Source organism: Neolamprologus multifasciatus, chromosome 11, assembly GCF_963576455.1.
Source record: "Neolamprologus multifasciatus chromosome 11, fNeoMul1.2, whole genome shotgun sequence".
NCBI lineage: Eukaryota > Metazoa > Chordata > Actinopteri > Cichliformes > Cichlidae > Neolamprologus > Neolamprologus multifasciatus.
The window spans coordinates 31,729,886-31,753,707 of record NC_140449.1 but is presented as its reverse complement, the minus strand read 5'-3'; the positions used below and the strand labels follow the sequence as shown (position 1 = coordinate 31,753,707).

The window sequence follows — 23,822 nt, the reverse complement described above, 5'->3', positions numbered from 1 at the left end:
CAAAAAAAAAATGTAGTCACTTTATCTGCATGCAGCACAAAGACAAGTAGAAAATTTGACAAATTTATATTAAAAAAAGAACAATAAAAGCTATGATATTCGTTTAGGTCAAAGAGGTGCACTTAATAGTGATAGCATCTCTCCAAACATGGCATCTTAATGTTGTGACTGTGTTCTGTATATTTTAACAGGGTTTTGGTTAATGTTTAAGACATTCTATTTGAATCTAATAATATACTTATATATTATTAATAACTTCCTCTAAGCCAAGTACTTGTCAAATTCCATATGATTTATTTGGAAACGTTTTGTTTTTGTGTAGTTTACAAATCAAAGAAAACAGTGGTGAGCATGAATATCCAAACTGATGTCGACCTGGAAAATCCAGATAACCAGGCTGCCCTGATGCAACAGGTATAGTGTGTGTTAACAAGTTAGCCTCACTTGATTATTATTACCAGTAAGAGAGCTTTCTCCATTCTCTCAGCCAGTGTTGTGTCCAATGTTCCCTCTAATTTTTCATGTGTCTGAGCGAACACACAAACTCCTTGAGCGGTCCCTTGGACCACTGTGAGCAACAGCAGAAGTGTGCAGTGTGATCACACCAGCATTGAATCCATCCAAGTTACATGGTTTATTAAAATAATCAAATCTCAACATTTACATTTATGTTAGACTACTTTTAATTAACTGCTTTCCACTTACAATGAAAATTTAAAATAATCTTTTCATGACCTGTGTAGTACCTTAACACTCTTGGAAGTAAAAATAACTTGAACTCCAATTTTGAAAAGACAACTTTTTTTTTTAAGTAAAGCTCTGACTTGTATTATGAGTATGAGTCTGTGGTTTGGGAGAGAGTCCTGTAACTCTGTCTGCAAAATACAGCATATAATGACCGATGTTGGGCAATTAATTATATAGTTACTTCTTCAAAAAAGTTACTGAGTTGTGCAAAGTTTTTTTGCAGCGGTTTACCTAAAAATGCTGCCAAGGCATTTTTAAAATAAACATATAAAACTATTTACAGAACAATCAGCTGTTCTGCATCAAATCTGATGCCACACAAATTATTTATGCCACTCCAAAAAATAATTTCTGTCCACTATGAGATGAAGGAGAACAACAGCCTGATACCTGCAGGCCTGACAACAGATGTATCACTCCTGTAACACCTGTAACATTCAGCAGTCGCCTCATTGTTCTGACACACACAACAAAACTATTGACTACACTACACACTAACTACACAAGATTTGCGCTAAATTTCGCAAATCTCTCACGTCTCAAAACACCACCGTCACTCCTAAAACTTCCCCCTCCCTAAACAACTAAATGTCATGTTTTGATTGGTCGACATGGTACATTATATCACTGTAATCCAGGAGTGATAAAAAGGTGGTAGCACTAAGCCTTTTTTGTTGCAGTGAAAGAGAAGCACAACCCATTTTGGAAAAAGAACCCAAACTTCACCCTAAGTTTCTTTAACAGGTGTGGCCTAGAGGAAAGATTATCATTAACCAAGCCATCGAAATAAATAGACAGTGAATAGTGTAGGTCCAAGACAGAATCCTGCAGCACTCAGTAAGTGAGATTAAAAAAAATGGGAGAGACAAATGTTAGGTCTGAAAGGCCTATTTCCAATAGTGGACGCTAAAGTGATGCAATACAGAGTAAGCATCTGGTAGATTCTATATTTCTAAGATTTTTAGGTAAAGGTTTTATCTGAATTTAGAAGCGGGAAATCATCCACACCTTTATATCTTTAAGACATTTCACTAATTGGGCAAAGTCTGGTTTATGGATAGATCAAGCTGTGTAGCAATGACACTGGAAATTGGAGTCTATCAGATAGACAATTACCCTCCTAGGACCTGGCGTCCACATATGTGGACATCACATTTTGGGATGTCTGACCCCAAATAATAAATTCTGCTCTACAAGGGCCTGATAGCCACTTACGAGGACATCATACTGCCACTGTTCTATTGAAATTTTAAACATATGTCCTCATATGTGGATCTAATTTTTCTCAGAAACAAAAAACAGTTAAAAATATAAAATATGGAAATTATTATTTTTTTTACTTTCAGTAGGTCCCAACATGCCCAAATATCAAAGAGAAATTAAAAATGCATGTCATGGAAGAGTTTGGGTGTTTAGAGGTTAAATAAGACAAACTCATGTCTTTTGATGTGAGACTTTGTTTGTTTCAAGTCTTCCTGAGGTTGTAGTTAAAATAATATTATTTTTGTAGGGAAAAAAAACAAAACATGTTTACTCATTTTATTGTGCTTATTTTACTAAGATTCAGCTAGGACCCTTTCTAACTGTCAATGATAGTTTAAAAAATCGCATAGCATGGGGAATTTCTCCACTTCAGAAATCACGTATTTCAGAGGTGACTTACAGTAAGCGTATCTAACATAATACATCCTCTTTCTTCTTATTTAGCTGCAAGCAACACTCGCCAAGCAGGGTGTGACTGACTTCAAACTGACATGGACAAAAAAGCCTGTGCAGAACAGCAGGAAGAAACCTGATGGTACACACACACACACACACACACACACACACACACACACACACACACACACACACACACACACACACACAGACAGAATGAGTTTTCTCTGAATATTTAAGTGGTTTTATCTCATTTCAGATGCTTGTTTGAACGTGTGAGATTGACTTCCAGAGGACTGTGCTACAACACTGTTCTTTCAAAGGATCACTTTAAATTGTACACTCTTTAAATTTGTTATTAGTTAATTATATTAGTCTAGGTATAAAACGGCATGTTTTGTGTGCATTAAGTCTGAATTGTAAACATTCAACTTTTCTCATTTCAGTTTTGTATTTAAAGGTAGTATATTTGACACCACATACGACATTGATTAGGGATCCATTTTATTCAAATAATGCTGTTTTGTTAAACCTGCTGGTGTATCTCAGTTGCTTGCAAAGTGTAAATTAGGAGACATGTCTGATGAGTCTGTTAATTGGATTACTGAGACTCAGTTACAGTGGCTTGCAAAAGTACTCGACCCCCTTGAACTTTTACCACATTTTGTCACATTACAGCCACAAACATGAGTCAATTTTATTGGAATTCCACGTGAAAGACCAATACAAGGTGGTGTACACGTGAGAAGTGGAACGAAAATCATACATGATTCCAAACATTTTTTTTACAAATAAATAACTGAAAAGTGGGGTGTGCGTAATTCTTCAGCCCTTATTGGTCTGAGTGCAGTCAGTTGCCCATAGACGTTGCCTGATGAGTGCTAATGACTAAATAGAGTGCACCTGTGTGTAATCTAATGTCAGTACAAGTACAGCTGCTCTGTGACGGCCTCAGAGGTTGTCTAAGAGAATATTGGGAGCAACAACACCATGAAGTCCAAAGAACACACCAGACAGGTCAGGGATAAAGTTATTGAGAAATTTAAAGCAGGCTTAGGCTACAAAAAGATTTCCCAAGCCTTGAACATCCACGGAGCACTGTTCAAGCGATCATTCAGAAATGGAAGGAGTATGGCACAACTGTAAACCTACCAAGACAAGGCCGTCCACCTAAACTCACAGGCTGAACAAGGAGAGCGCTGATCAGAAATGCAGTTAAGAGGCCCATGGTGACTCTGGACGAGCTGCAGAGATCTACAGCTCAGGTGGGGGAATCTGTCCATAGGACAACTATTAGTCGTGCACTGCACAAAGTTGGCCTTTATGGAAGAGTGGCAAGAAGAAAGCCATTGTTAACAGAAAACCATAAGAAGTCCCGTTTGCAGTTTGCCACAAGCCATGTGGGGGACACAGCAAACATGTGGAAGAAGGTGCTCTGGCCAGATGAGACCAAAATAGAACTTTTTGGCCAAAATGCAAAACGTTAAGTGTGGCGGAAAACTAACACTGCACATCACTCTGAACACACCATCCCCACTGTCAAATATGGTGGTGGCAGCATCATGCTCTTCTTCAGCGGGGACAGGGAAGCTGGTCAGAGTTGATGGGAAGATGGATGGAGCCAAATAGAGGGCAATCTTGGAAGAAAACCTCTTGCAGTCTGCAAAAGACTAGGGACTGGGGTGGAGATTCACCTTCCAGCAGGACAACGACATAAAGACAGGGCAACAATGGAATGGTTTAAAACAAAACATATCCATGTGTTAGAATGGCCCAGTCAAAGTCCAGATCTAAATCCAATCGAGAATCTGTGGCAAGATCTGAAAACTGCTGTTCACAAACGCTGTCCATCTAATCTAATTGAGCTGGAGCTGTTTTGCAAAGAAGAATGGGCAAAGATTTCAGTCTCGAGATGTGCAAAGCTGCTAGAGATGGACCCTAAAAGACTGGCAGCTGTAATTGCAGCAAAAGGTGGTTCTACAAAGTATTGACTCAGAGGGCTGAATAATTACGCTCAGCCCACTTTTCAGTTATTTATTTGTAAAAAATGTTTGGAATCATGTATGATTTTTGTTGCACTTCTCACGTGTACACCACTTTTGTATTGGTCTTTCACATGAAATTCTAATAAAATTGATTCATGTTTGTGGCTGTAATATGACAAAATGTGGAAACGTTCAAGGGGGCCGAATACTTTTGCAAGCCACTGTATTCAGCTTTGTAGTTAATTCTGATCTACACAATTAGGAATGTGTTTGACACTAAGAAGGAACATTTCAAGGATTTGTATTGTGAGTGTCCTCTAACATTTGCCACTATGAATCTATTTATTTTCTCTTTCATTTAGTAAGCACTATTTTTCCCTCTTAAATACTATAACCTGTTTTATGAAAGGATTATCAAATTAAGTTGTATTGTTTATTTATTTCCTTATTTATTTTAGGAAATCTGAAAATAAATTCTCCTGTATGTGTGTATTATGAACTTAGTCCCTCACACAAGACAAGTAAAGTCACTCTGTAACAATACCAATTTTTAGTAGTTGTTTAGTTGTTGTTAAAACTAAATACATAGTACAGAATAAACACAACATTATAAAAATCTGTTCTTGGGTCTGGTCACTCAACTGGGAGTTCAGATAAGGATCCAAAAGGGTGGAGTGCTCACTCTAGGTCAGCTCACTCTTTTTACTAGTTGTAATTTATTCCTTTGCATTTGTCAAAACTAAAGACAAATACAGCCTATTTATAAAGGTATGTAATTAGTTTTTGAGCCATGCAATCTAAACTAGACTCATATAGTTATATAGGTGAACGTAAACATTAATTCCCAGGTGAGGTCACTAGACTTCAGGTAGAGAAAAAAAAAACTACTTGCTTGACTTGTGAAATAAAAACAAAGGATGTTTCCACATTTACCTCATTGCTGTTATTCAATTCTTTACAGTTCAAACTCTCATTTTTATTGTAATAATAAATAAACAAACAAGCAACTTTTTTTTTTAACTTTCTTTTACTGCCGTATAAATAAATGGTCTGTATTTGTACAGCGCTTTACTAGTCCCTAAGGACCCCAAAGCGCTTTACACATCCAGTCATCCACACACTGGTGATGGCAAGCTACATTGTAGCCACAGCCATCCTGGGGCGCACTGACATAGGTGAGGCTGCCGGACACTGGCACCACCGGGCCCTCTGACCACCACCAGTAGGCAACGGGTGAAGTGTCTTACCCAAGTATACAACAACTGAGACTGTCCAAGCCAGGGCTCGAACCAGCAACCTTCCGATAATAAGGCAACTTCTCAACTCTTGGGCCACGACCGCTCAAGAGTTGAATCGCATACACAAATAAATGCAATCAGACTGCAAGCTTATATGTAGTTTCCAGGATATTTAAAGCTAGAATGAGAGACAAAGCCCTCATTTGTCAGGAGCCTCTTCTGGAACAGCTCCAAATTTGGATTTGGGAGATTTTATTAATTGTGTTTTGTCATCAGACTTTCATCATTTACATGCAGTACCTTCAAAAGGTATCCATTTTCGCGCTGAAGGTCCTAACATCATGAGACAATTTCTCTTCCCTTACTGCCCTCCACAAACAGATGTCCCCAGAGGTTCAACAACCTGTTAACTGAGGTCTGTGTAGATTGTGCAAAGAATGTCGCACAAACATGGAAATACAAAGGAAATACATGGAAATACATTTTTAAAATAAAATTTCCAGGGTTTGTTAAAAAACGAACCTTTTTGGAAATACTTTTGAGTCTTTACGCATCATAGCATTTTATCATTTATCATATGTAGCAAGTTCAAATTACAGATTTGAATATTTGCAGTATAACAAAGTCCAATTTTTGTTGCTTATCAAGATTTTCTCCTTTTTTCCCCCCAAATTCTACTTCCTCTCAGTACTGCAGTGTCATTTTATCATTTTCAAGCCATTTTATTTTGGAAAATCTAATTGTACAAGCTAGCCAGGCTAACTCAACTAAACAACTTAAAGAGACACCAAACCATTGTGACTGTTACAAGTGCCACAGGATTTTATCTTGTTTTAGTTGTTTTGAGTATGAGTATGACCTGGTTATGGCGTTCCATGTGTCCTGCTTGCTAACATCTTCCACCCTACTGTTATCTGCTGAATTACCTCAAGGGATTCAGCAGATGTCTGCACAGTCTGCAACTGGGATCTTGTGTGTGGTTGTGGTAGTCCTCAGCAGTGTTGGGCAAGTTACTTTGAAAAAGTAATTAATTATAGTTACTAGTTACTTCTTCAAAAAAGTAACTGAGTTAGTAACTGAGTTACAATATTCTAAAGTAATTAATTACTTGAAAAGTAGCTATTGCGTTACTTCAAAAAAAACTTTTAACCCTCTGGGGTCCAGGGTATAATTGGCCATTTTTAACTACTTTTGATTTTCCCTCCACATTTTACCTTTAAAAACTATTTACTTTGTCTTGTTTGGTATCATTCTTTTCGGCACAACTTCACGTGTCTGAATTTACAGTTATGTTTTCATTTTGACATACTGTATTAACACAACTGATCTAAAATCACAAACATGTTTAATGAATCATATTTCATAACTGTAAATAAAAATATAAATTGTCAATTTTAAAATCATATGCACAAATGGTAAATGGTAAATGGCCTGTATTTGTACAGCGCTTTTACTAGTCCCGCCTAGGGACCCCAAAGCGCTTTACACGTCCAGTCATCCACCCATTCACTCTCACATTCACACACTGGTGGAGGCAGCTACAGTTGTAGCCACAGCTGCCCTGGGGCAGACTGACAGAAGCGAGGCTGCCACAAGTTTTGCAAACAAAGTTATTTGCATCCATTTACTTTTTACCCTTTTTAAAATAACCATTTCAAACTATTTACAGAACCATCAGCTGTTCTGCATTCAATAAGATGCCACACAAATTATTTGTGCCACTCCAAAAAAATTATTTCTGTCCACTATAAAGGAGAACATCACAGCCTGATACCTGCAGGTCTGACAGCAGCAGGTGTATCACTCCTTTTTCTACTTGGAGACAGCAGTCACCTAATTGTTCTGATGCACAACACAAAACTATCCACAACAATACACACTAACTACACAAGACAACACATTAACTACACACTCCAAACACGCTAAATCTCTCACATCTCAAAACTCTCTCTCTCTCTCTCTCTCTCTCTCTCTCTCTCTCTCTCTCTCGCCATCACTCCTAAAACTTCCTGTTTTTTTTTTTCTCTCATGAGCAGAGAGTGCTTGCTAGCGCTGTCCTTAGACAGTAAACACGGTAAAAACGCCACATATATATTGTTTATCATGACTCTGGTTTTACGTGGCTTATCAACACAATTTAAAAACTGGTATATATCACCTTCTTGCTTTGTCTTTAAGTGGTCATGTAATTGGCCTACCACAACTACTTTATTCTTCCTCAGTCAAACAGCAGCACTCATGCGATTGTTTTGCCCCTTAGCTCCAGGTGTTGTGCTAGACAGTGATCGTGATTACCGTCCGTGGGAGCGCGCGCAGCTGCTTAAAGCTGTAGCGTCCAGATTACTTACATAGTCAGCTACAACTGATATAAGATGCGGTAAGCTGAACACAGCTTCAACCTTCTGTTTGTTGAAAAATAGTAACGGACCGCATTTTCTTGGTAGTAATTGTAACGGCGTTGTAACAATAGGAATAGTAATTAGTTAGATTACTCGTTACTGAAAAAAGTAACGCCGTTACTTGTAACGCAGTTATTCCCATCACTGGTCCTCAGCACCTATCAATCTTGTCCTTAGGTCTTGTTCCTGTGTGGTCTTTCAGTCTTTCTCAACATCAGCCACTTCCTATATTTGGTGGTGATACATGCCGTCCAGAAGCCTGTCCTTCCATGGTGGTTCCTCTCCTTTCTCAGGTTTCTGCTGCCTGATGTACTCACTAAGTACACAACCAGCCAATGGGTCTTTGTTTCATCCTGAATAGTGGTTCTGACACTTACTAGGATAAATAAAAGCTAAGGTGGAATGTCTCAGTTGGCAAAATTATGGATTTCAATTACGTTTACCAGAGAAATATCAATAACATAGTAAAAAGTAGTTTTTACAATTTGTCTATGCTTTTAATTGATGATGGTGGGATAAGGTCGTCAGACTGGTGGACCACTCACATAGAGGCCTTGCCCTGCGAAGATCCCGCGGGAAACCCCAAGTTATAATTGTTAAAGTCCATTACTACCAAGACTGCGTCAATGTGCTATGGGGGGCCTGGAAGCAAGGCCCGTTGCAATACAAGGGGAACCCAGTGGTTTTCCTGATTAAACCACAAGCACTGCCAAAGCTTGCTCTGCTTTGAACGATGTGAGGGACCTACCTCAAGGGTGTCCAGATAACCAAAACGGAATAATGTTTAAAGCCAGATGCCATACTTTAAAGGGGTGAGAGTAAAGAGTTTCTGGATCCGGAGAAGGGAATGTTATACGTGAAAAAGATCGACTTATTGACTGAAACTGTCAATACGTAGCGTGCGATTAACGGGTGTGTGGTCATTCCAGGTAAAAGGCAGAGTAGAGAAGGAGACTGCTCACTCCCCGTCGGGGAATCGAACCCCGGTCTTCCGCGTGACAGGCAGAGATACTGTCCACTATACTAACGAGGACCTGCAAGGGACTGTTGGGGACACGTCAAGGTGGGATTCGCAGCAGGTATGACACACAAATTGTCGTCGGCCATGTAAAAATCCCCATCACTTTACCAGGAACTACAGTTTTATGGGTGTTTGACAGGGAACTTTTTCTGTTTGCAGGAGGGTTCCATGGTGTAACGGTTAGCACTCTGGACTTTGAATCCAGTGATCTGAGTTCAAGTTTCAGTGGAGCCTCATTTGGCTTTCTTGCCCTTTGCTCCGCAGTTGCATTAGCATTAGCACACGCTAGCATGAGAGTCTAATTACTTATAGAACAAGTTAGTGGCCCAGTCAATTCCACTCCTCTTCTGTTGGCTGATCCCATCTGCGCGTGGTCTTCATGCCGCACCCAACCTCGCTCATGCTCTTGTACTGCACTTTCCACTTCAGCGTCCTGCTGTATCTTTCATTGGCCACCTTGACTCAAGGCAACAATTCCCCTTGTACTCTTCTCACTTCTAACTCTGTTGCCACCACTGAAGGCCCCGAGCTTCTGGTTGACAAGCTCTTTGATGTCCTTTGCTTGGCTAGCACACAACCGATAGAAGACAAAACTAGGAGTCTTATTTCTCAATAGGGACGCAAGTAAAACAGAGAAAATGCTGGACAAGCAGAGTTGTCTAAACAGTGAACATCAATTCCCTTGTGACCAAAGAAGCAAAAGACCCATGTTTCCGCCCGGTTTCGGACCGGGGACCTTTCGCGTGTGAGGCGAATGTGGTAACCACTACACTACGGAAACGGTGAGCGATGGCTCGCTTGGCTTTGGAATGTGTCTTAATCAGTAATCTGACCAATCTGACAAATCTGATGGCATGTTACTATCATGCCCTTGAACGGAAGGAACCATGGAGAAGAGACAGACGCTCGCTAGCAAGGAATCTGAACTATAGTCTCGATGTTAGGCTCACTTAAACTTTTGACATTTAGGAGTTCTCTGAAGCAAGCGCAGCTCGACATATGCTGGCCTAAGAACCCCAGAACCTCGAGCAGCAGAACTGTTGCCTAAAGAGGCCATGCGTTTGATCGCGTTGTGCATTGGCTGAAAATAGGCCCAAGTCCTGTGCAGGCCAGCTAGAGCCACTCATTTCCAAGAGCTTAGTCTGTGCCTGCATCTTCAGTGAATATGGTGACTGGAGACATGTAGATTTGTGTGAAATTTCCTGAAATTTGGGCTATAGACAACTTTTTAGCAACATGAGCATCCAAAGGTTACAAGCGTCAGAGCCCTGTACAAGATTTGAGTACTTTCTCTCCTCTGTGTCCCAAACAGCAGTACAACCCCATAAGATAAAGCAATGCCTGCAGGCAGACACTTTTGTATCGGGAAACAAAGAAGCATGTTTCCGCCTGGTTTCGGACCAGGGACCTTTCGCGTGTTAGGCGAACGTGATAACCACTACACTACGGAAACGGAGCGTGCATGCCCTCTCGTCATTAGAGGGGCATTTCGATGCCTTCTTACATTTCAGGACTTTTATGACAGATCATGTAGGACTAGTGAGAAGCGGGGGAACTCCCATTTGTGTCATTTTTCAAGCATTCCCCCATTTATGGTTATATTGACAATCCAAATTGTGATCTCGAGATAGCATCTCTTCAAATGGGAGCTGATCTTCTTGTTGACAAGCTCTTTGATGTTCTTTGTCAGGCTAGCACACAACCTACAGAAGACAAACCCAAGAGACTTATTTGTTAATAGGGACGCAAGTAAAGCAGAGAAAACGCTGGACAAGCAGAGTTCTCTTGGGCTAGCTTCTCTTCTCATGGGAGCTCTTGCCTAGAAGACATTTTTGACTTGTGAGTGCACAGGTGGAATTGATGTTTTTTCAAACCCATTATAGGACTAGATTGTTAGATTGACTAGGATGTGGTGGAGAAATTCCACAGGGTCTTTTTGAATGATGGACTCTGTGCAAAAAAATGCACGTAGCGTGCGATTAACGGGTGTGTGGTCATTCCAGGTAAAAGGCAGAGCAGAGAAGGAGACTGCTCACTCCCCATCGGGGAATCGAACCCCGGTCTTCCGCGTGACAGGCGGAGACACTGTCCACTATACTAACGAGGACCTGCAAGGCACAGTCGGGGACACGTCAAGGTGGGATTCGCAGCAGGTATGACACACAAATTGTCGTCGGCCATGTAAAAATCCCCATCACTTTACCAGGAACTACAGTTTTATGGGTGTTTGACAGAGAACTTTTTTCTGCTTGCAGGAGGGTTCCATGGTGTAACGGTTAGCACTCTGGACTTTGAATCCAGTGATCTGAGTTCAAGTCTCAGTGGAGCCTCATTTGGCTTTCTTGCCCTTTGCTCCGCAGTTGCATTAGCATTAGCACACGCTAGCATGAGAGTCTAATTACTTATAGAACAAGTTAGTGGCCCAGTCAATTCCACTCCTCTTCTGTTGGCTGATCCCATCTGCGCGTGGTCTTCATGCCGCACCCAACCTCGCTCATTCTCTTGTACTGCACTTTCCACTTCAGCGTCCTGCTGTATCTTTCATTGGCCACCTTGACTCAAGGCAACAATTCCCCTTGTACTCTTCTCACTTCTAACTCTGTTGCCACCACTGAAGGCCCCGAGCTTCTGGTTGACAAGCTCTTTGATGTCCTTTGCTTGGCTAGCACACAACCGATAGAAGACAAAAGTAGGAGTCTTATTTCTCAATAGGGACGCAAGTAAAACAGAGAAAATGCTGGACAAGCAGAGTTGTCTAAACAGTGAACATCAATTCCTTTGTGACCAAAGAAGCAAAAGACCCATGTTTCCGCCCGGTTTCGGACCGGGGACCTTTCGCGTGTGAGGCGAATGTGATAACCACTACACTACGGAAACGGTGAGCGATGGCTCGCTTGGCTTTGGAATGTGTCTTAATCAGTAATCTGGCCAATCTGACAAATCTGATGGCATGTTACTATCATGCCCTTGAACGGAAGGAACCATGGAGAAGAGACAGATGCTCGCTAGCAAGGAATCTGAACTATAGTCTCGATGTTAGGCTCACTTAAACTTTTGACATTTAGGAGTTCTCTGAAGCAAGCGCAGCTCGACATATGCTGGCCTAAGAACCCCAGAACCTCGAGCAGCAGAACTGTTGCCTAAAGAGGCCATGCGTTTGATCGCGTTGTGCATTGGCTGAAAATAGGCCCAAGTCCTGTGCAGGCCAGCTAGAGCCACTCATTTCCAAGAGCTTAGTCTGTGCCTGCATCTTCAGTGAATATGGTGACTGGAGACATGTTGATTTGTGTGAAATTTCCTGAAATTTGGGCTATAGACAACTTTTTAGCAACATGAGCATCCAAAGGTTACAAGCGTCAGAGCCCTGTACAAGATTTGAGTACTTTCTCTCCTCTGTGTCCCAAACAGCAGTACAACCCCATAAGATAAAGCAATGCCTGCAGGCAGACACTTTTGTATCGGGAAACAAAGAAGCATGTTTCCGCCTGGTTTCGGACCAGGGACCTTTCGCGTGTTAGGCGAACGTGATAACCACTACACTACGGAAACGGAGCGTGCATGCCCTCTCGTCATTAGAGGGGCATTTCGATGCCTTCTTACATTTCAGGACTTTTATGACAGATCATGTAGGACTAGTGAGAAGCGGGGGAACTCCCATTTGTGTCATTTTTCAAGCATTCCCCCATTTATGGTTATATTGACAATCCAAATTGTGATCTCGAGATAGCATCTCTTCAAATGGGAGCTGATCTTCTTGTTGACAAGCTCTTTGATGTTCTTTGTCAGGCTAGCACACAACCTACAGAAGACAAACCCAAGAGACTTATTTGTTAATAGGGACGCAAGTAAAGCAGAGAAAACGCTGGACAAGCAGAGTTCTCTTGGGCTAGCTTCTCTTCTCATGGGAGCTCTTGCCTAGAAGACATTTTTGACTTGTGAGTGCACAGGTGGAATTGATGTTTTTTCAAACCCATTATAGGACTAGATTGTTAGATTGACTAGGATGTGGTGGAGAAATTCCACAGGGTCTTTTTGAATGATGGACTCTGTGCAAAAAAATGCACGTAGCGTGCGATTAACGGGTGTGTGGTCATTCCAGGTAAAAGGCAGAGCAGAGAAGGAGACTGCTCACTCCCCATCGGGGAATCGAACCCCTGTCTTCCGCGTGACAGGCGGAGATACTGTCCACTATACTAACGAGGACCTGCAAGGCACAGTCGGGGACACGTCAAGGTGGGATTCGCAGCAGGTATGACACACAAATTGTCGTCGGCCATGTAAAAATCCCCATCACTTTACCAGGAACTACAGTTTTATGGGTGTTTGACAGAGAACTTTTTTCTGCTTGCAGGAGGGTTCCATGGTGTAACGGTTAGCACTCTGGGCTTTGAATCCAGTGATCTGAGTTCAAGTCTCAGTGGAGCCTCATTTGGCTTTCTTGCCCTTTGCTCCGCAGTTGCATTAGCATTAGCACACGCTAGCATGAGAGTCTAATTACTTATAGAACAAGTTAGTGGCCCAGTCAATTCCACTCCTCTTCTGTTGGCTGATCCCATCTGCGCGTGGTCTTCATGCCGCACCCAACCTCGCTCATGCTCTTGTACTGCACTTTCCACTTCAGCGTCCTGCTGTATCTTTCATTGGCCACCTTGACTCAAGGCAACAATTCCCCTTGTACTCTTCTCACTTCTAACTCTGTTGCCACCACTGAAGGCCCCGAGCTTCTGGTTGACAAGCTCTTTGATGTCCTTTGCTTGGCTAGCACACAACCGATAGAAGACAAAACTAGGAGTCTTATTTCTCAATAGGGACGCAAGTAAAACAGAGAAAATGCTGGACAAGCAGAGTTGTCTAAACAGTGAACATCAATTCCCTTGTGACCAAAGAAGCGAAAGACCCATGTTTCCGCCTGGTTTCGGGCCGGGGACCTTTCGCGTGTGAGGCGAATGTGATAACCACTACACTACGGAAACGGTGAGCGATGGCTCGCTTGGCTTTGGAATGTGTCTTAATCAGTAATCTGACCAATCTGACAAATCTGATGGCATGTTACTATCATGCCCTTGAACGGAAGGAACAATGGAGAAGAGACAGACGCTCGCTAGCAAGGAATCTGAACTATAGTCTCGATTTTAGGCTCACTTAAACTTTTGACATTTAGGAGTTCTCTGAAGCAAGCGCAGCTCGACATATGCTGGCCTAAGAACCCCAGAACCTCGAGCAGCAGAACTGTTGCCTAAAGAGGCCATGCGTTTGATCGCGTTGTGCATTGGCTGAAAATATGCCCAAGTCCTGTGCAGGCCAGCTAGAGCCACTCATTTCCAAGAGCTTAGTCTGTGCCTGCATCTTCAGTGAATATGGTGACTGGAGACATGTAGATTTGTGTGAAATTTCCTGAAATTTGGGCTATAGACAACTTTTTAGCAACATGAGCATCCAAAGGTTACAAGCGTCAGAGCCCTGTACAAGATTTGAGTACTTTCTCTCCTCTGTGTCCCAAACAGCAGTACAACCCCATAAGGTAAAGCAATGCCTGCAGGCAGACACTTTTGTATCGGGAAACAAAGAAGCATGTTTCCGCCTGGTTTCGGACCAGGGACCTTTCGCGTGTTAGGCGAACGTGATAACCACTACACTACGGAAACGGAGCGTGCTTGCCCTCTCGTCATTAGAGGGGCATTTCGATGCCTTCTCACATTTCAGGACTTTAATGACAGATCATGTAGGACTAGTGAGAAGCGGGGGAACTCCCATTTGTGTCATTTTTCAAGCATTCCCCCATTTATGGTTATATTGACAATCCAAATTGTGATCTCGAGATAGCATCTCTTCAAATGGGAGCTGATCTTCTTGTTGACAAGCTCTTTGATGTTCTTTGTCAGGCTAGCACACAACCTACAGAAGACAAACCCAAGAGACTTATTTGTTAATAGGGACGCAAGTAAAGCAGAGAAAACACTGGACAAGCAGAGTTCTCTTGGACTAGCTTCTCTTCTCATGGGAGCTCTTGCCTAGAAGACATTTTTGACTTGTGAGTGCACAGGTGGAATTGATGTTTTTTCAAACCCATTATAGGACTAGATTGTTAGATTGACTAGGATGTGGTGGAGAAATTCCACAGGGTCTTTTTGAATGATGGACTCTGTGCAAAAAAATGCACGTAGCGTGCGATTAACGGGTGTGTGGTCATTCCAGGTAAAAGGCAGAGCAGAGAAGGAGACTGCTCACTCCCCGTCGGGGAATCGAACCCCGGTCTTCCACGTGACAGGCGGAGATAATGTCCACTATACTAACGAGGACCTGCAAGGCACTGTCGGGGACACGTCAAGGTGGGATTTGCAGCAGGTATGACACACAAATTGTCGTCGGCCATGTAAAAATCCCCATCACTTTACCAGGAACTACAGTTTTATGGGTGTTTGACAGAGAACTTTTTTCTGCTTGCAGGAGGGATCCATGGTGTAACGGTTAGCACTCTGGACTTTGAATCCAGTGATCTGAGTTCAAGTCTCAGTGGAACCTCATTTGGCTTTCTTGCCCTTTGCTCCGCAGTTGCATTAGCATTAGCACACGCTAGCATGAGAGTCTAATTACTTATAGAACAAGTTAGTGGCCCAGTCAATTCCACTCCTCTTCTGTTGGCTGATCCCATCTGCGCGTGGTCTTCATGCCGCACCCAACCTCGCTCATTCTCTTGTACTGCACTTTCCACTTCAGCGTCCTGCTGTATCTTTCATTGGCCACCTTGACTCAAGGCAACAATTCCCCTTGTACTCTTCTCACTTCTAACTCTGTTGCCACCACTGAAGGCCCCGAGCTTCTGGTTGACAAGCTCTTTGATGTCCTTTGCTTGGCTAGCACACAACCGATAGAAGACAAAAGTAGGAGTCTTATTTCTCAATAGGGACGCAAGTAAAACAGAGAAAATGCTGGACAAGCAGAGTTGTCTAAACAGTGAACATCAATTCCTTTGTGACCAAAGAAGCAAAAGACCCATGTTTCCGCCCGGTTTCGGACCGGGGACCTTTCGCGTGTGAGGCGAATGTGATAACCACTACACTACGGAAACGGTGAGCGATGGCTCGCTTGGCTTTGGAATGTGTCTTAATCAGTAATCTGGCCAATCTGACAAATCTGATGGCATGTTACTATCATGCCCTTGAACGGAAGGAACCATGGAGAAGAGACAGATGCTCGCTAGCAAGGAATCTGAACTATAGTCTCGATGTTAGGCTCACTTAAACTTTTGACATTTAGGAGTTCTCTGAAGCAAGCGCAGCTCGACATATGCTGGCCTAAGAACCCCAGAACCTCGAGCAGCAGAACTGTTGCCTAAAGAGGCCATGCGTTTGATCGCGTTGTGCATTGGCTGAAAATAGGCCCAAGTCCTGTGCAGGCCAGCTAGAGCCACTCATTTCCAAGAGCTTAGTCTGTGCCTGCATCTTCAGTGAATATGGTGACTGGAGACATGTTGATTTGTGTGAAATTTCCTGAAATTTGGGCTATAGACAACTTTTTAGCAACATGAGCATCCAAAGGTTACAAGCGTCAGAGCCCTGTACAAGATTTGAGTACTTTCTCTCCTCTGTGTCCCAAACAGCAGTACAACCCCATAAGATAAAGCAATGCCTGCAGGCAGACACTTTTGTATCGGGAAACAAAGAAGCATGTTTCCGCCTGGTTTCGGACCAGGGACCTTTCGCGTGTTAGGCGAACGTGATAACCACTACACTACGGAAACGGAGCGTGCATGCCCTCTCGTCATTAGAGGGGCATTTCGATGCCTTCTTACATTTGAGGACTTTAATGACAGATCATGTAGGACTAGTGAGAAGCGGGGGAACTCCCATTTGTGTCATTTTTCAAGCATTCCCCCATTTATGGTTATATTGACAATCCAAATTGTGATCTCGAGATAGCATCTCTTCAAATGGGAGCTGATCTTCTTGTTGACAAGCTCTTTGATGTTCTTTGTCAGGCTAGCACACAACCTACAGAAGACAAACCCAAGAGACTTATTTGTTAATAGGGACGCAAGTAAAGCAGAGAAAACGCTGGACAAGCAGAGTTCTCTTGGACTAGCTTCTCTTCTCATGGGAGCTCTTGCCTAGAAGACATTTTTGACTTGTGAGTGCACAGGTGGAATTGATGTTTTTTCAAACCCATTATAGGACTAGATTGCTAGATTGACTAGGATGTGGTGGAGAAATTCCACAGGGTCTTTTTGAATGATGGAGTCTGTGCAAAAAAATGCACGTAGCGTGCGATTAACGGGTGTGTGGTCATTCCAGGTAAAAGGCAGAGCAGGAGACTGCTCACTCCCCGTCGGGGAATCGAACCCCGGTCTTCCGCGTGACAGGCGGAGATACTGTCCACTATACTAACGAGGACCTGCAAGGCACTGTCGGGGACACGTCAAGGTGGGATTCGCAGCAGGTATGACACACAAATTGTCGTCGGCCATGTAAAAATCCCCATCACTTTACCAGGAACTACAGTTTTATGGGTGTTTGACAGAGAACTTTTTTCTGCTTGCAGGAGGGTTCCATGGTGTAACGGTTAGCACTCTGGACTTTGAATCCAGTGATCTGAGTTCAAGTCTCAGTGGAGCCTCATTTGGCTTTCTTGCCCTTTGCTCCGCATTAGCATTAGCACACGCTAGCATGAGAGTCTAATTACTTATAGAACAAGTTAGTGGCCCAGTCAATTCCACTCCTCTTCTGTTGGCTGATCCCATCTGCGCGTGGTCTTCATGCCGCACCCAACCTCGCTCATGCTCTTGTACTGCACTTTCCACTTCAGCGTCCTGCTGTATCTTTCACTGGCCACCTTGACTCAAGGCAACAATTCCCCTTGTACTCTTCTCACTTCTAACTCTGTTGCCACCACTGAAGGCCCCGAGCTTCTGGTTGACAAGCTCTTTGATGTCCTTTGCTTGGCTAGCACACAACCGATAGAAGACAAAACTAGGAGTCTTATTTCTCAATAGGGACGCAAGTAAAACAGAGAAAATGCTGGACAAGCAGAGTTGTCTAAACAGTGAACATCAATTCCCTTGTGACCAAAGAAGCAAAAGACCCATGTTTCCGCCCGGTTTCGGACCGGGGACCTTTCGCGTGTGAGGCGAATGTGATAACCACTACACTACGGAAACGGCGAGCGATGGCTCGCTTGGCTTTGGAATGTGTCTTAATCAGTAATCTGACCAATCTGACAAATCTGATGGTATGTTACTATCATGCCCTTGAACGGAAGGAACCATGGAGAAGAGACAGACGCTCGCTAGCAAGGAATCTGAACTATAGTCTCGATGTTAGGCTCACTTAAACTTTTGACATTTAGGAGTTCTCTGAAGCAAGCGCAGCTCGACATATGCTGGCCTAAGAACCCCAGAACCTCGAGCAGCAGAACTGTTGCCTAAAGAGGCCATGCGTTTGATCGCGTTGTGCATTGGCTGAAAATAGGCCCAAGTCCTGTGCAGGCCAGCTAGAGCCACTCATTTCCAAGAGCTTAGTCTGTGCCTGCATCTTCAGTGAATATGGTGACTGGAGACATGTTGATTTGTGTGAAATTTCCTGAAATTTGGGCTATAGACAACTTTTTAGCAACATGAGCATCCAAAGGTTACAAGCGTCAGAGCCCTGTACAAGATTTGAGTACTTTCTCTCCTCTGTGTCCCAAACAGCAGTACAACCCCATAAGATAAAGCAATGCCTGCAGGCAGACACTTTTGTATCGGGAAACAAAGAAGCATGTTTCCGCCTGGTTTCGGACCAGGGACCTTTCGCGTGTTAGGCGAACATGATAACCACTACACTACGGAAACGGAGCGTGCATGCCCTCTCGTCATTAGAGGGGCATTTCGATGCCTTCTCACATTTCAGGACTTTAATGACAGATCATGTAGGACTAGTGAGAAGTGGGGGAACTCCCATTTGTGTCATTTTTCAAGCATTCCCCCATTTATGGTTATATTGACAATCCAAATTGTGATCTCGAGATAGCATCTCTTCAAATGGGAGCTGATCTTCTTGTTGACAAGCTCTTTGATGTTCTTTGTCAGGCTAGCACACAACCTACAGAAGACAAACCCAAGAGACTTATTTGTTAATAGGGACGCAAGTAAAGCAGAGAAAACGCTGGACAAGCAGAGTTCTCTTGGACTAGCTTCTCTTCTCATGGGAGCTCTTGCCTAAAAGACATTTTTGACTTGTGAGTGCACAGGTGGAATTGATGTTTTTTCAAACCCATTATAGGACTAGATTGTTAGATTGACTAGGATGTGGTGGAGAAATTCCACAGGGTCTTTTTGAATGATGGACTCTGTGCAAAAAAATGCACGTAGCGTGCGATTAACGGGTGTGTGGTCATTCCAGGTAAAAGGCAGAGCAGAGAAGGAGACTGCTCACTCCCCGTCGGGGAATCGAATCCCGGTCTTCCGCGTGACAGGCAGAGATACTGTCCACTATACTAACGAGGACCTGCAAGGGACTGTCGGGGACACGTCAAGGTGGGATTCGCAGCAGGTATGACACACAAATTGTCGTCGGCCATGTAAAAATCCCCATCACTTTACCAGGAACTACAGTTTTATGGGTGTTTGACAGAGAACTTTTTTCTGCTTGCAGGAGGGATCCATGGTGTAACGGTTAGCACTCTGGACTTTGAATCCAGTGATCTGAGTTCAAGTCTCAGTGGAGCCTCATTTGGCTTTCTTGCCCTTTGCTCCGCAGTTGCATTAGCATTAGCACACGCTAGCATGACAGTCTAATTACTTATAGAACAAGTTAGTGGCCCAGTCAATTCCACTCCTCTTCTGTTGGCTGATCCCATCTGCGCGTGGTCTTCATGCCGCACCCAACCTCGCTCATGCTCTTGTACTGCACTTTCCACTTCAGCGTCCTGCTGTATCTTTCATTGGCCACCTTGACTCAAGGCAACAATTCCCCTTGTACTCTTCTCACTTCTAACTCTGTTGCCACCACTGAAGGCCCCGAGCTTCTGGTTGACAAGCTCTTTGATGTCCTTTGCTTGGCTAGCACACAACCGATAGAAGACAAAACTAGGAGTCTTATTTCTCAATAGGGACGCAAGTAAAACAGAGAAAATGCTGGACAAGCAGAGTTGTCTAAACAGTGAACATCAATTCCTTTGTGACCAAAGAAGCAAAAGACCCATGTTTCCGCCCGGTTTCGGACCGGGGACCTTTCGCGTGTGAGGCGAATGTGGTAACCACTACACTACGGAAACGGTGAGCGATGGCTCGCTTGGCTTTGGAATGTGTCTTAATCAGTAATCTGACCAATCTGACAAATCTGATGGCATGTTACTATCATGCCCTTGAACGGAAGGAACCATGGAGAAGAGACAGACGCTCGCTAGCAAGGAATCTGAACTATAGTCTCGATGTTAGGCTCACTTAAACTTTTGACATTTAGGAGTTCTCTGAAGCAAGCGCAGCTCGACATATGCTGGCCTAAGAACCCCAGAACCTCGAGCAGCAGAACTGTTGCCTAAAGAGGCCATGCGTTTGATCGCGTTGTGCATTGGCTGAAAATAGGCCCAAGTCCTGTGCAGGCCAGCTAGAGCCACTCATTTCCAAGAGCTTAGTCTGTGCCTGCATCTTCAGTGAATATGGTGACTGGAGACATGTTGATTTGTGTGAAATTTCCTGAAATTTGGGCTATAGACAACTTTTTAGCAACATGAGCATCCAAAGGTTACAAGCGTCAGAGCCCTGTACAAGATTTGAGTACTTTCTCTCCTCTGTGTCCCAAACAGCAGTACAACCCCATAAGATAAAGCAATGCCTGCAGGCAGACACTTTTGTATCGGGAAACAAAGAAGCATGTTTCCGCCTGGTTTCGGACCAGGGACCTTTCGCGTGTTAGGCGAACGTGATAACCACTACACTACGGAAACGGAGCGTGCATGCCCTCTCGTCATTAGAGGGGCATTTCGATGCCTTCTTACATTTCAGGACTTTTATGACAGATCATGTAGGACTAGTGAGAAGCGGGGGAACTCCCATTTGTGTCATTTTTCAAGCATTCCCCCATTTATGGTTATATTGACAATCCAAATTGTGATCTCGAGATAGCATCTCTTCAAATGGGAGCTGATCTTCTTGTTGACAAGCTCTTTGATGTTCTTTGTCAGGCTAGCACACAACCTACAGAAGACAAACCCAAGAGACTTATTTGTTAATAGGGACGCAAGTAAAGCAGAGAAAACGCTGGACAAGCAGAGTTCTCTTGGGCTAGCTTCTCTTCTCATGGGAGCTCTTGCCTAGAAGACATTTTTGACTTGTGAGTGCACAGGTGGAATTGATGTTTTTTCAAACCCATTATAGGACTAGATTGTTAGATTGACTAGGATGTGGTGGAGAAATTCCACAGGGTCTTTTTGAATGATGGACTCTGTGCAAAAAAATGCACGTAGCGTGCGATTAACGGGTGTGTGGTCATTCCAGGTAAAAGGCAGAGCAGAGAAGGAGACTGCTCACTCCCCATCGGGGAATCGAACCCCGGTCTTCCGCGTGACAGGCGGAGATACTGTCCACTATACTAACGAGGACCTGCAAGGCACAGTCGGGGACACGTCAAGGTGGGATTCGCAGCAGGTATGACACACAAATTGTCGTCGGCCATGTAAAAATCCCCATCACTTTACCAGGAACTACAGTTTTATGGGTGTTTGACAGAGAACTTTTTTCTGCTTGCAGGAGGGTTCCATGGTGTAACGGTTAGCACTCTGGACTTTGAATCCAGTGATCTGAGTTCAAGTCTCAGTGGAGCCTCATTTGGCTTTCTTGCCCTTTGCTCCGCAGTTGCATTAGCATTAGCACACGCTAGCATGAGAGTCTAATTACTTATAGAACAAGTTAGTGGCCCAGTCAATTCCACTCCTCTTCTGTTGGCTGATCCCATCTGCGCGTGGTCTTCATGCCGCACCCAACCTCGCTCATGCTCTTGTACTGCACTTTCCACTTCAGCGTCCTGCTGTATCTTTCATTGGCCACCTTGACTCAAGGCAACAATTCCCCTTGTACTCTTCTCACTTCTAACTCTGTTGCCACCACTGAAGGCCCCGAGCTTCTGGTTGACAAGCTCTTTGATGTCCTTTGCTTGGCTAGCACACAACCGATAGAAGACAAAACTAGGAGTCTTATTTCTCAATAGGGACGCAAGTAAAACAGAGAAAATGCTGGACAAGCAGAGTTGTCTAAACAGTGAACATCAATTCCCTTGTGACCAAAGAAGCAAAAGACCCATGTTTCCGCCTGGTTTCGGGCCGGGGACCTTTCGCGTGTGAGGCGAATGTGATAACCACTACACTACGGAAACGGTGAGCGATGGCTCGCTTGGCTTTGGAATGTGTCTTAATCAGTAATCTGACCAATCTGACAAATCTGATGGCATGTTACTATCATGCCCTTGAACGGAAGGAACCATGGAGAAGAGACAGACGCTCGCTAGCAAGGAATCTGAACTATAGTCTCGATGTTAGGCTCACTTAAACTTTTGACATTTAGGAGTTCTCTGAAGCAAGCGCAGCTCGACATATGCTGGCCTAAGAACCCCAGAACCTCGAGCAGCAGAACTGTTGCCTAAAGAGGCCATGCGTTTGATTGCGTTGTGCATTGGCTGAAAATAGGCCCAAGTCCTGTGCAGGCCAGCTAGAGCCACTCATTTCCAAGAGCTTAGTCTGTGCCTGCATCTTCAGTGAATATGGTGACTGGAGACATGTAGATTTGTGTGAAATTTCCTGAAATTTGGGCTATAGACAACTTTTTAGCAACATGAGCATCCAAAGGTTACAAGCGTCAGAGCCCTGTACAAGATTTGAGTACTTTCTCTCCTCTGTGTCCCAAACAGCAGTACAACCCCATAAGATAAAGCAATGCCTGCAGGCAGACACTTTTGTATCGGGAAACAAAGAAGCATGTTTCCGCCTGGTTTCGGACCAGGGACCTTTCGCGTGTTAGGCGAACGTGATAACCACTACACTACGGAAACGGAGCGTGCATACCCTCTCGTCATTAGAGGGGCATTTCGATGCCTTCTTACATTTCAGGACTTTTATGACAGATCATGTAGGACTAGTGAGAAGCGGGGGAACTCCCATTTGTGTCATTTTTCAAGCATTCCCCCATTTATGGTTATATTGACAATCCAAATTGTGATCTCGAGATAGCATCTCTTCAAATGGGAGCTGATCTTCTTGTTGACAAGCTCTTTGATGTTCTTTGTCAGGCTAGCACACAACCTACAGAAGACAAACCCAAGAGACTTATTTGTTAATAGGGACGCAAGTAAAGCAGAGAAAACGCTGGACAAGCAGAGTTCTCTTGGGCTAGCTTCTCTTCTCATGGGAGCTCTTGCCTAGAAGACATTTTTGACTTGTGAGTGCACAGGTGGAATTGATGTTTTTTCAAACCCATTATAGGACTAGATTGTTAGATTGACTAGGATGTGGTGGAGAAATTCCACAGGGTCTTTTTGAATGATGGACTCTGTGCAAAAAAATGCACGTAGCGTGCGATTAACGGGTGTGTGGTCATTCCAGGTAAAAGGCAGAGCAGAGAAGGAGACTGCTCACTCCCCATCGGGGAATCGAACCCCTGTCTTCCGCGTGACAGGCGGAGATACTGTCCACTATACTAACGAGGACCTGCAAGGCACAGTCGGGGACACGTCAAGGTGGGATTCGCAGCAGGTATGACACACAAATTGTCGTCGGCCATGTAAAAATCCCCATCACTTTACCAGGA

The 23,822-nt window shown here is 43.7% G+C and overlaps 1 long non-coding RNA gene and 24 other non-coding genes across 25 annotated transcripts in view; 8 read left to right on the top strand and 17 right to left on the bottom strand.

Annotated features, from left to right (window-relative positions):
• LOC146509020 (uncharacterized) overlaps window positions 1–2,940 on the top strand; it is a 3,695-nt gene extending 755 nt beyond the window's left edge. Inside the window, exons 2-4 of the long non-coding RNA XR_014876703.1 lie at window positions 323–414; window positions 2,455–2,545; window positions 2,666–2,940. This is a non-coding gene — a long non-coding RNA (uncharacterized LOC146509020). The remainder of the gene's footprint in view (window positions 1–322; window positions 415–2,454; window positions 2,546–2,665) is intronic.
• A 6,049-nt stretch (window positions 2,941–8,989) lies between these two features.
• On the bottom strand, window positions 8,990–9,061 carry trnad-guc (transfer RNA aspartic acid (anticodon GUC)). Its single transcript has one exon. It is a non-coding gene; the product is annotated as a tRNA-Asp (tRNA).
• A 150-nt stretch (window positions 9,062–9,211) lies between these two features.
• On the top strand, window positions 9,212–9,283 carry trnaq-uug (transfer RNA glutamine (anticodon UUG)). Its single transcript has one exon. It is a non-coding gene; the product is annotated as a tRNA-Gln (tRNA).
• Window positions 9,284–9,757: 474 nt separating this feature from the next.
• Window positions 9,758–9,830, bottom strand: trnav-cac (transfer RNA valine (anticodon CAC)). Its single transcript has one exon. It is a non-coding gene; the product is annotated as a tRNA-Val (tRNA).
• Window positions 9,831–10,429: 599 nt separating this feature from the next.
• Window positions 10,430–10,502, bottom strand: trnav-aac (transfer RNA valine (anticodon AAC)). The gene has a single exon. It is a non-coding gene; the product is annotated as a tRNA-Val (tRNA).
• Window positions 10,503–11,084: 582 nt separating this feature from the next.
• On the bottom strand, window positions 11,085–11,156 carry trnad-guc (transfer RNA aspartic acid (anticodon GUC)). The gene has a single exon. It is a non-coding gene; the product is annotated as a tRNA-Asp (tRNA).
• A 151-nt stretch (window positions 11,157–11,307) lies between these two features.
• On the top strand, window positions 11,308–11,379 carry trnaq-uug (transfer RNA glutamine (anticodon UUG)). Its single transcript has one exon. It is a non-coding gene; the product is annotated as a tRNA-Gln (tRNA).
• A 474-nt stretch (window positions 11,380–11,853) lies between these two features.
• Window positions 11,854–11,926, bottom strand: trnav-cac (transfer RNA valine (anticodon CAC)). The gene has a single exon. It is a non-coding gene; the product is annotated as a tRNA-Val (tRNA).
• Window positions 11,927–12,525: 599 nt separating this feature from the next.
• On the bottom strand, window positions 12,526–12,598 carry trnav-aac (transfer RNA valine (anticodon AAC)). The gene has a single exon. It is a non-coding gene; the product is annotated as a tRNA-Val (tRNA).
• Window positions 12,599–13,403: 805 nt separating this feature from the next.
• Window positions 13,404–13,475, top strand: trnaq-uug (transfer RNA glutamine (anticodon UUG)). Its single transcript has one exon. It is a non-coding gene; the product is annotated as a tRNA-Gln (tRNA).
• Window positions 13,476–14,621: 1,146 nt separating this feature from the next.
• Window positions 14,622–14,694, bottom strand: trnav-aac (transfer RNA valine (anticodon AAC)). Its single transcript has one exon. It is a non-coding gene; the product is annotated as a tRNA-Val (tRNA).
• A 582-nt stretch (window positions 14,695–15,276) lies between these two features.
• On the bottom strand, window positions 15,277–15,348 carry trnad-guc (transfer RNA aspartic acid (anticodon GUC)). The gene has a single exon. It is a non-coding gene; the product is annotated as a tRNA-Asp (tRNA).
• A 151-nt stretch (window positions 15,349–15,499) lies between these two features.
• Window positions 15,500–15,571, top strand: trnaq-uug (transfer RNA glutamine (anticodon UUG)). The gene has a single exon. It is a non-coding gene; the product is annotated as a tRNA-Gln (tRNA).
• A 474-nt stretch (window positions 15,572–16,045) lies between these two features.
• Window positions 16,046–16,118, bottom strand: trnav-cac (transfer RNA valine (anticodon CAC)). The gene has a single exon. It is a non-coding gene; the product is annotated as a tRNA-Val (tRNA).
• Window positions 16,119–16,717: 599 nt separating this feature from the next.
• trnav-aac (transfer RNA valine (anticodon AAC)) lies at window positions 16,718–16,790 on the bottom strand. Its single transcript has one exon. It is a non-coding gene; the product is annotated as a tRNA-Val (tRNA).
• Window positions 16,791–17,367: 577 nt separating this feature from the next.
• Window positions 17,368–17,439, bottom strand: trnad-guc (transfer RNA aspartic acid (anticodon GUC)). The gene has a single exon. It is a non-coding gene; the product is annotated as a tRNA-Asp (tRNA).
• Window positions 17,440–17,590: 151 nt separating this feature from the next.
• trnaq-uug (transfer RNA glutamine (anticodon UUG)) lies at window positions 17,591–17,662 on the top strand. Its single transcript has one exon. It is a non-coding gene; the product is annotated as a tRNA-Gln (tRNA).
• Window positions 17,663–18,130: 468 nt separating this feature from the next.
• Window positions 18,131–18,203, bottom strand: trnav-cac (transfer RNA valine (anticodon CAC)). The gene has a single exon. It is a non-coding gene; the product is annotated as a tRNA-Val (tRNA).
• Window positions 18,204–18,802: 599 nt separating this feature from the next.
• On the bottom strand, window positions 18,803–18,875 carry trnav-aac (transfer RNA valine (anticodon AAC)). Its single transcript has one exon. It is a non-coding gene; the product is annotated as a tRNA-Val (tRNA).
• Window positions 18,876–19,680: 805 nt separating this feature from the next.
• On the top strand, window positions 19,681–19,752 carry trnaq-uug (transfer RNA glutamine (anticodon UUG)). Its single transcript has one exon. It is a non-coding gene; the product is annotated as a tRNA-Gln (tRNA).
• A 474-nt stretch (window positions 19,753–20,226) lies between these two features.
• On the bottom strand, window positions 20,227–20,299 carry trnav-cac (transfer RNA valine (anticodon CAC)). The gene has a single exon. It is a non-coding gene; the product is annotated as a tRNA-Val (tRNA).
• Window positions 20,300–20,898: 599 nt separating this feature from the next.
• Window positions 20,899–20,971, bottom strand: trnav-aac (transfer RNA valine (anticodon AAC)). The gene has a single exon. It is a non-coding gene; the product is annotated as a tRNA-Val (tRNA).
• Window positions 20,972–21,553: 582 nt separating this feature from the next.
• Window positions 21,554–21,625, bottom strand: trnad-guc (transfer RNA aspartic acid (anticodon GUC)). The gene has a single exon. It is a non-coding gene; the product is annotated as a tRNA-Asp (tRNA).
• A 151-nt stretch (window positions 21,626–21,776) lies between these two features.
• On the top strand, window positions 21,777–21,848 carry trnaq-uug (transfer RNA glutamine (anticodon UUG)). Its single transcript has one exon. It is a non-coding gene; the product is annotated as a tRNA-Gln (tRNA).
• A 1,146-nt stretch (window positions 21,849–22,994) lies between these two features.
• trnav-aac (transfer RNA valine (anticodon AAC)) lies at window positions 22,995–23,067 on the bottom strand. The gene has a single exon. It is a non-coding gene; the product is annotated as a tRNA-Val (tRNA).
• Window positions 23,068–23,822: the final 755 nt, after the last annotated feature.